Source organism: Ursus arctos, unplaced genomic scaffold (genome assembly GCF_023065955.2).
Source record: "Ursus arctos isolate Adak ecotype North America unplaced genomic scaffold, UrsArc2.0 scaffold_28, whole genome shotgun sequence".
In the NCBI taxonomy this organism is placed as follows: domain Eukaryota; kingdom Metazoa; phylum Chordata; class Mammalia; order Carnivora; family Ursidae; genus Ursus; species Ursus arctos.
The window spans coordinates 33318294-33327920 of record NW_026622963.1 but is presented as its reverse complement, the minus strand read 5'-3'; the positions used below and the strand labels follow the sequence as shown (position 1 = coordinate 33327920).

Below are 9627 nucleotides of genomic sequence, written 5' to 3'. Positions count from 1 at the left end.
GGGAGACTTTTGGGTCACCAGGTACCTTTGGTATCTTCATTGTGGAGAATGTGTCACGAGTATGTACCTGTTAGGACTTGCAGACTGTAAGCAGTTTATCATATGTCAAGTGCATTTCAACGAGACTGTTCTTAAAAACACGCAACTCTGCTAGACTAGAATTCTAATAAAACTCTTGTCCCTATCTCACAGATGAGGAAGATGGGGCTCTTTGGGATTAGAGCACTTGCTGACAGGTCGAACAGCTACGGAATGCGAGCCCGGTGTGCCTGAATCCCAAACCCGGGTCTTCCAGCCTTGCAGAAATCCGCATGGCTGACAGGGTAGGAACGTGGGCTACATACAGGAACCCCAGAGCCAGCCCCTGCTTAAACATGGGGTTCCCCAAGAGTCACCCTGCGGTGAAGGGGAGGTGGGTAGACCCCAGGCCCCAGTTTTCGGAGCAGCCCCCCATCTCCTGGAAAAGTGGGCAGGGGGGCAGCTGGGGCCTGGAGCCCGTGAGCCCTAGCTTGCGAGAGCCCACAGTTAGAATTACACAACGTTTGTGAGTCCGTTGTGAAGCACAGCAATTATTAAAAATTAAGTGATACAGGCTTACAATTCAATAAAGTATAGTAAAGACAAAGGTATTACTCAAAACTCATGGCTTCCTAATTACGTTACCACGTCTGACTGGTATTTATGCCCTCGAGGTTCTCCAATGCTGTGCGCCCCCCCACATCTTTTCCCAACTTCACCTCCTATGGGAGCTTGAACTTGGATGTGGGGGGGGCGGTTAATTACCCATGGAGATCAGAAAACGCTAAATTGGGACTGTCTCATGCCGGCCACCAGCCAGTTGTTAAACATTTCCCTATCCCCATCACGGAGCCCTGCGGTCTGGCTACCGGCAGGGATGAGGGCGGGAGGGGCAGGTACAGCCCAGCACCGAGGCCCAGGGCTGCCCGTTGTATTCCCTCACTTAATGCCTCCCCACAACCCTGTGAAGCAGGGTGCTGTTTCTCTTGGCAGATGAGGAAACTGAGGCACGCAGAAGCTACCTGCCCAGTCACTCTATTCAACTGTCACAGCCAGGATTCGAAGCCTGACCCTTACCAGTCACTGTCCACACTCTGCCCCCCAAAGGTACCAGTGTGGGACACAGGTCTGGCCTCTTTCCTGAAACCTTCAGCCAGGTACAGACCCCAGACCTCCCCCCAGCCCCCAGGGGTCTGGAGTGGGCTTCAGTGATCACCAGGCCCATGGCCTCAGCTCTCCTGTGGACAGCCAGTCTTGGGGACCACATTCTGTGGAGATCCAAGTGCCAGGGAGAGGACCGACCCCTGTCCAGAGACCTAGGCCAAGAGTGGGGAGGCCTCTTTCCCAAAACAGCTTGGGGCCATTCTTGGGAGCCCTGGAGCACTAGGGGCGAAGCTGGGCGGGTGGAGGCCCTAGGGCTCCCCGAGGGCTCTGGAGAGGAGAGCTTCCGGAAATGGCGCAGACAGAGCCTCTCAGCAGGTCAGTGAAGGGTGCAAGGGGAGAGGTCCCTGAGTTGAGAAGGGGTCAGACTGTCCAACATCTGAGGTTTCAAAGAAGGGAATTCTAGGAAAGGTCTCAGGCTGCCGGAGCAAGAGAAGGAGGTCTCAGGGGTGAGATGGGAGCGGGTTGGAGGAGGTCTCCCTGGGGTGAGGTGGTTGGGGCCCTGAGGGCAGGTGGGAAGGACATGTCATGACTTTCCCTCTGATGCTGGAGGCAGGGGATGCTGTGACATGGGGTGTGGCATGAGGGGTCGAGGTGTTCCAGGTGAGTCACAGGGGGAGTGGGCAGAGGCTGGCCTGGGTTGAATGGTGGCCCTCCAGAAGATAGGTCCACATCCTAATCCCCTGTGATTAGGAACATGTGAATGTGACCTTATTTGGGAAAAGGATGTTTGATAAAATTAAGTGAAAATTCTGGAGATGAGGTCATCTTGGATTACTAAGGAAAACCCCAACTCCAGTGACAAGTGTCCTTATAAGAGACACCCCAGAGGAGAAGGCCATGTGATCACAGAGATGGGAGGGACGCAGCCACAAGCCAAGGACCGCCCGGAGCCACCAGAAGCTGGAAGAGACAAGGAAGGCTCCTCGCCTGGAGACTTGGAGGGAGCATGGCCCTGCTGACACATGCATTTCAGACATCTGGCCTCCAGACGGTGAGAGAACACGTTTCTGTCGTTTTAAGTCACCCAGTTTGTGGTCATTTGTTACCAAAGCCCTAGGAAACCGAAACAGTGGGGGTGAGACCCGGCCTGTTAGAGATTCCTCCACTGCACAGGGCGCCCCTGGGAGGAAAAGGAGGTTCACAGACTGGCAGGGGGGGCGAACAGAGGGAGAGCTGAGGAGTAGGGCTGCCGGCTGGCCTCAGGCGGGCTCAGGCGGGGCTGGCACAGGAAGGCCTGCAAAGGGCGATGGATGGACAAGACGGTGGGCGGTAGGTGGGCAGAGGCCCCGAGCTCCCAGAGGGATGGGAGAGCCAGGCTCCAGGAGGGGCACTCAGGAAAGGGCACTTTCAGGAGATGGCAGGGCCTGGGAAAGGATGTGGGAGGGATGGTCAAGAAGGCAGATTGCTGGGGGCCAGAGCTGACGATCGCTGGGGGCAAGAGGCCCAGGAAGAGGCAGGAACAGAGGGGGCACAAACCCTGCCAAACTGGTCAAAGATGCACACTTCGATGGCGGGGTCATCACTGAGGGGTCCCTGTGGGCCGGACGGTGGTCAACGCTGTGCACAGTGTTTCTCATGTAGTTCTCACAACAACTCCATGAGGGACTTGCTCATTTCACAGATGAGGAAGGTGAAGGCTCCAGGGGAAGTAACCACCCAAAGTCAGTTAACTCGCTTGTGCGTGTCAGACCCTGATAGGAAGCCATGTGTCTGACGGCAAAGCTGGCCTCCTACTGAGCACCCTGGCCTGCCCTGGGGAGGCTCCCTGGAGTGGGGTGCAGAGGGAGCTCTAGAATGGGAGCCCAGCAAGGGGTGCAGGGCTTACTCTGCCTTCCCTGCCCTGCCTGCCTGTCCCTTCTCACCCGGGCTTGGGACCTCTGTCCCTCCCCCTGTGCTCTGGGTCTGTTCTGTCCTTTCTGTGATCCAGGACCCTGCTGGGCCCAGCTCCACATCAAAAGCCCTTTCTCGCTTCCTGCTTGGCCAAGGCAGTTTGCTCTCAAAGCTGCTCTTTGTCCTCCTTTTTTTCCCAAACAATATGTTTTTAATCAATTTTATAATAAAACCCAAACTGAATTCCTGAAAACAACAGCAATGACAAATAATCATAAAAGCATCCCAGCTCTGCAGCCACTCCGGTTCACCCTCCCTCCCTCTCAGAAAACCTACTTCCTCAAGCCTGCAGTTCCCAGTTACCAGGCCTCCTCAGTATCCCCAAACGCCCCTCCTGCACTGAGTTTCTCCACCTCTGGAGAGCCCGTGCCCCCTCCCAGCGGCTCTCCCTGCCTCCCACCTGACCCCCCTCCAAACAGGTCCCAAACTGTCCCCAGGAGCGTGCTCTAAAAGGCAAATCTATTTCCAGTAGCATCTGTTTCTCGAAGTTCACCAGGGACTCAGCATGCCCTCGGAGCAGCGCCTACAATCCTCAGCATGGCATCCAAGGCCCTGATGTCCCATCGTCACCTGCCCCAGCCTGATGCCCCACCATGCACTTGCCCCATCACCTGGTCCCTCCACTCAGGACCACCTCCCTTCACCTGTCCACTAGGCTAATTCAACTCCATCCTCAAGACTCAACCCAAATAGCTCCCCCCATTCACAGGATCTCCCCTGCCCTTCCCAGGCACAGAGCGGACCTCCTGCTAGTGTCATGACAGTGGTGTGGAACTTGGTTCCTTCGTTCGCCTGTTAAGTGCCAAGTCTCATGCTAGGCACTGGGGCACAGTGGAAAACAGTACCAACCCAGCCCCTGCATCCTTGGAGTTCATGAGCCCTACTACGTTGAGACCATGAGTCCCCCAGAACAGGTCCCACTGCATCCACAGAGCTGTGCTTGGTGCCCACACGCAGTGTGTGTTCCTTAAACTTGTTTGTTGATTGACTGACCAACCAAACGAGTGAATGAATAACCATAACCCTTTCTCTCTTCACTCTCTGGCTCCTGGGCAGGGACTGTGTTGGCCTGAGTTAAATTACCTGCTCACAATAGGTGTTCAGTTCTAGGACACATTGTTCCGCCGGGGGAGGGAGGAGTGTGTAGGGAAGGGACCCTGAGGGGTGAGGAAACTGAATGCTCCTGGTCTTTGAGGCCTTGAGGCCGGGACCCTGGGAGTCTGCACCCCTCTTCTGCCTACTCCCACACTCTTTCTGAACTCAAGGGGAGATGGAGACCTTGAAGGGACTGCCCTGGTCCTCAGGGGACTCCAGCTTGGAGGAGGGGACTTGAGGGAGGGCCCTCACTGAGCTGCCCTGAGTTGGTCCCTGGCCAATCATGACATCCGGTGCTCCCCGCCAGGGCTCTGCCCAGCAGCCCCAGAGCTTGCAGCGGGATCAGGAGCACCCCGGAGCCCCACACGGGATGGGCAGGGCCTAGCTCCTCCCATCTCCCCCTTGCCCCTGGCGTTTTTGTATCCTTTACTTTTTTAAATAGTATTTTACCGTTTGGGGTGGTGATTGCTACAAAAATAGCATATGTCTGTTCTGCAAGTTCAAGAGTACACGGGTTTATAAGAAAACAAGGGCAGTCTCCCCGCCTTCCCCCCAGCTCCCCCCAGTCAAGTTGAGATCACTGAAAACACTTAGGTTAATCATTTGGCACGTGACTTTCCACTCATCCCAACACTCATGACACCACCTACAGGAAAGTTCTTATGAAAATGGAACAATCGTAAATGTGTTCCTTTAGCACATGCCTTTTCTTTTTTTTACTTAAAAATATCCACAGACATCACTCCAAGATAAATAGGCAGAATCAGCTCGTTCTAACTGCTGTGTAATGCTTCCTGTAGATGTTACAGTAACTTGTTTAAACGGCACACTATGGACACTTGGGCTTTTTATTTTTCCTGTGACGAGGAATGCTTCAATAAACCTCCTCCTACACATCCTTACATTTTTAAAAAAAGATTTATTAATTTATTTTTAGAGGAGGGGAGGGGCAGAGGGAGAGAATCTCAAGCAGACTCCCCACTCAGCGTGGAGCCCCACGCGGGGCTCAATCCCATGACCCTGAGATCATGACCTGAGTTGAAACCAAGAGTCTGATGCTTAACCGACTGAGCCACGCAGGTGCCCCATCTTTACATTTTTAACAGGTCTTGCCGTTGTACTTTCTCAAGCAGTCAGAGCAATTCACAAGTGCTCCAGGAGCACGGCCCCGACACCCTGGCCAACTCTAGGTGTGGTCAATTGTCTAAACCTTTGCTGGCATCCTGGGGAAAATCTGACATCTCGTTTTGAAATTGTGTTTCCTGACTAGGACTAAGGTTGGACATCTTCTCGTGTAGCAATTGGTCTTTTTAATTTCCTCTTCCACAAGGCTTTGAATCCGATGCTTCATCCAATTTTGGTTGGCATCTTTATTTTTAGAAATCACCTTGTAGCAACTTTTTGAATGTTACCGATATTCTTTGTTAAACGTGTTGCAAATATTATGGCCCAGTGCACTCGCTGTCTTTGGCCATGTGGAAATTCATATATACTTAAATCATTTTTAACTTTTTATGACAGCAATTTGAAAACATACTCAAAAGTAGTAAGAACAGTATTATGACCTTCCGGTGTACTCACCTTTGAGCCCGTTAGGCTGATCTCCCCCCAGTATGAAGTTCTCCTTGGGATGTTGCTTGTAGTGGTTTTAACAATGCAGAGATTTTTACTTTCATGTAGTCAAATTTCTTACTTTCCTTTTGTGACTTTTGGGCTTTGTCTAATTCTTAGAAAGGTCTTTCCAGTTCATGATTATTCACAAAACAAAAACAGAATCTTCTACTACTTCTAAAATACAGTTTGTTATTTTTTAAATGATGACAGTATTTTTTTCACATGGAGGACCATAATTTATTTAACCAATCCCCAATTACCAAACATCTATTTCCCCCTATTTTAAACCATGCTGTATTGAGCCTCCAGCCCTGACTTCCCCCTGTGCCTGGATTATTTCCAAGCAAACCCCAGACATCAAGTTGTTTCATCCGCAAATATAGAAAAGTTAAACCATTTTTATATTATAAAATCTGTTCATCCTCTGGTCTTTTTGCCTTGCACTTTTACTTTTATTTATATTTTTGAACAGGCAGCATATTCACATGGCTCTGCATTCCAAAAGGATGCATGGAAAAATCTGCTTTCTATCCTGTTCTCTAGCTGTCCCATTCCCCTCCTGGAAAACAACCAGTGTTATCAGTGTCTTGTGTATCTTCAGAATCACTATTTACATATGTCAAAGTGAATTATGTACTTTTTCCTGCTTAAAATACAATTGATAATCTACTTGAACAATGATCTGTTTATTTTTCTAAATTTATTTATTACTTTTACTGCTTAACAGCATGTCTTAGAGATTTTTATAGGTTGCACCCTCGCTCTTTTTTATAGCTACCTACCTTCCTCATTGCAGGGACATACAGAGAGTTCAGTTACCCTGTCTCTGCTGGTGGACGTTTAGGTTCATTCCAACTACAGACAGTTCTTCCGTGAAAGGCCCGCTGTATTCACCATTTCACTTCTGTGTGAGGATATCTGTGGGATAAATCTCTGGAAGTGGAAGTGCTGAGTCAAAGGGGATATGTGTTTATATGTTTGATAAATATTGCCAAATTCCTTCTATCAAGTTTAAATCAGTTTACACACCCAGCCAGCCCGGGGTGGGGGCGGGCACCGTGTCTGTTCTCTCCCACCCTTGCAAACCTAGTGTGTTACCAAGCCTTGCTGTCTCTGCTGATCTGATAAGTGAACAATAGTATCTTTGGAGGTAAAGTTTTCATTTATCCTTATAAGGGAGTTTTGAGCATCTTTTCACATGTTTAAGAACCCATTTGAATTTGCCCTCTTCCTATGAACTGTTTCTTCATATCCTTTGCCTATTTCTCCCTATTTGAGTCATTATTGGTTCTGGTGGGAACCCTTTATATTAGAGAAATCATCTCTCTGCCTATGTTACAAGTTGCACAACCCTCCCTCCCCACCCTGTCCCTGCGCGCCCCGCTCCCAATTTAAAGTTCCTCTTTTGACTTTGCTTGCGGTAGTTTTTGCGATGCAGGAATTTTTATTTTTTTATGTAGTCAAATTTATCAATCCTTTGAGGATTTAGGTTTTGTGTAATACTTAGAAAGGATTTCCCCACTCTGGGATTTGTGTTTTTTGGTTTTTTGTTTTGTTTTGTTTTTTGTTTTTTTAGTTCTCCCCTGGGTTCGTTCAGTAGTTATAAAACATGATTTGTTTCCCACGGTGGGATAGTACTTCATATGGGAAGACCGTAATTTATTTAACCAATCACCTATAGTTGAACATTTAGGCTATTTCCGATTTTCCTGAATTATAAGTCATACTGCAGTGAAGAGCCTTGTCCATAAATATTCTTTTTAAAAAAAAATATTTTATTTATTTATTTGAGAGAGAGACAGAGAGAGCATGAGCAGGGGGAGGCACAGAGGGAAAGGGACAAGCAGACTCCCCGCTGAACAGGGAGACCAACGCAGGTCTCGATCCCAGGACCCTGAGATCATGACCTGAGCCCAAGATCATGACCTGAGCCAAAGTCAGAAGCTTAACTGGCTGAGCCTCCTAGGCGCCTCAAATATTGTTTCATTCATTCATCAGATTCCTGAAAGTGACCCTCATTCCTGTCCCCAAACTGCCCTCCAGAAAGTTGGGCTACACTTCTGCCACAGAGGCATGTTTACTCCTCTCAAAATGCCCTCGGAGCCCGAGGCAGAGCGGCAGGGACCCAGGGTGGCAGATGCTCTCCTGGCCTGAGCGAGCCTTCCCTTGGCTTCTCAGCCATAGTGCGGATTGTGTGAAATACGCTGGAGGAGGGGGCGAGGCAGGATGAGACGGGGGGGGGGGGGGGGGGAGAGAAAGGAAAACCCACAATAGCTGCTGGGGTCCCACTCAGAGCCTACCTACTCTTACTTTACACATACGTCTATATTCCAATAAACTTGTGACCTGGCTTTTAAGAGCACAGCAACAAATTAGAAAGGGAAGCAAGACTGCTGCTTAGAGGTCCTCGGGTCCACTATACAGTTTCCAAAGGAAGAGCAAGTGAAAGTATAATAAAACGGAGTCAGAAAGCAATAGTCTGGACCATGCAGCCTTAGCTGTCCCACAGATCCCGGTAATGGGTAAGGAGGAGCGGATTAGACTGGGTGATCTAACTGTGCTTCCCAACCTGAGATTCTGGCAGGCATCTTGAATATTGTGGTAGGCAGAATAATGCCCACCTCCCCAAAGATGTCCTCGTCTTTTTCTTCTTTTCTTTTCTTTTTTCTTTTCTTTTCTCTTTTCTTTTCTTTCTTTCTTTCTTTCTTTCTTTCTTTCTTTCTTTCTTTCTTTTTTTAAAGATTTTATTTATTTATTTGACAGAGAGTGAGAAAGAGAGAACAAGTAGGGGGAGCTGGAGAGGGAGAAGCAGGCTCCCCGCTGAGCAGGGAGCTCCATCCCAGGACCCTGGGATCATGCAGGCGCTTAACCCACTGAGCCACCCAGGCGCCCCAAAGATGTCCTCTTCCTAATCCCCAGAATCTGCCACTACGTTACACTATGTGGCAAAGAGGAATTAAAGTCCCAGATGGAATTAAAATGGCTAATCAGCTGATCTTAAAATAGGAAGATTATCTCGGTGGACAATGTAATCACAAGGATTTTAAAAGTAGAAGCAGGAGGCAGAAGAAGGGTGAGTGTTGGATTGATACAATGTCAGAAAGATGGGGCCACTGCCAGCTTTGAAAAATGGTGGCAGCCACAAACCGAGGAATGTGGGCGGTCTCTGGGAGCTGGAAAGGGCGAAGAAGTGGGTACTCCATAGAACCTCTGGAAGGAGGCCCTGTGGACACCCTTGAGTTTAGCCTAGACAGATCCATTTTGGATTTGACCAATGAAACTGTGGGTAATAAATGTGCATTGTTTTAAGTTTGTGTTAATTTGTTCCAGCGGCCAGAGGAAAGGAATACGATTATCCTCCGGTATCGCCCCGCAGAAGAAGAGTGCCTCCGCGCTGGGCCGCCCAGCGCCTGGCATCCGGACAAGAAGCGCACGCATACTCCTGGCTCTGGTCTTTCCATTTTATTATTTTTTTAATTTTTAATTTTCTTGCTAAGTCCTGCTGCTTCTCCGCCTTCTTGATGATGAAGGTATTACCAAAGTTAAATTCTGTCCCGGCACGATTCAGTTATCTGGAACACTCATCTCCAAGCGTTGCTAGGTGCCTTTCTGGATGAGTAGGGCTCAGCCCCCACCCCCAACTCCAAGGGCGAGGCTCTGCGCCCCTCCCTCAGTGGCACGTGCGGTCCAGATGTGGAGGGGCCCCGGCGGGGCGCGCTCGGGGGACGGGCGCAGGGTGGGCGCAGGGGACCGGGAACCGGACGGCGCTCCCAGGCGGCGCGGCCAGCGGCGGAGCGGCTCCCCACCCGCGGGGGGCTGCGGGGAGGCTGCGGGGAGGCTGCGGGG

The 9627-nt window shown here is 50.0% G+C and overlaps 1 long non-coding RNA gene across 1 annotated transcript; it reads left to right on the top strand.

Moving 5' to 3' along the window:
- The first annotated feature begins 1966 nt into the window (after nt 1–1966).
- LOC130541957 (uncharacterized) lies at nt 1967–9513 on the top strand. Its single transcript, XR_008956105.1, has 3 exons — nt 1967–2173; nt 8545–8854; nt 9112–9513. It is a non-coding gene; the product is annotated as an uncharacterized LOC130541957 (long non-coding RNA).
- Nucleotides 9514–9627: the final 114 nt, after the last annotated feature.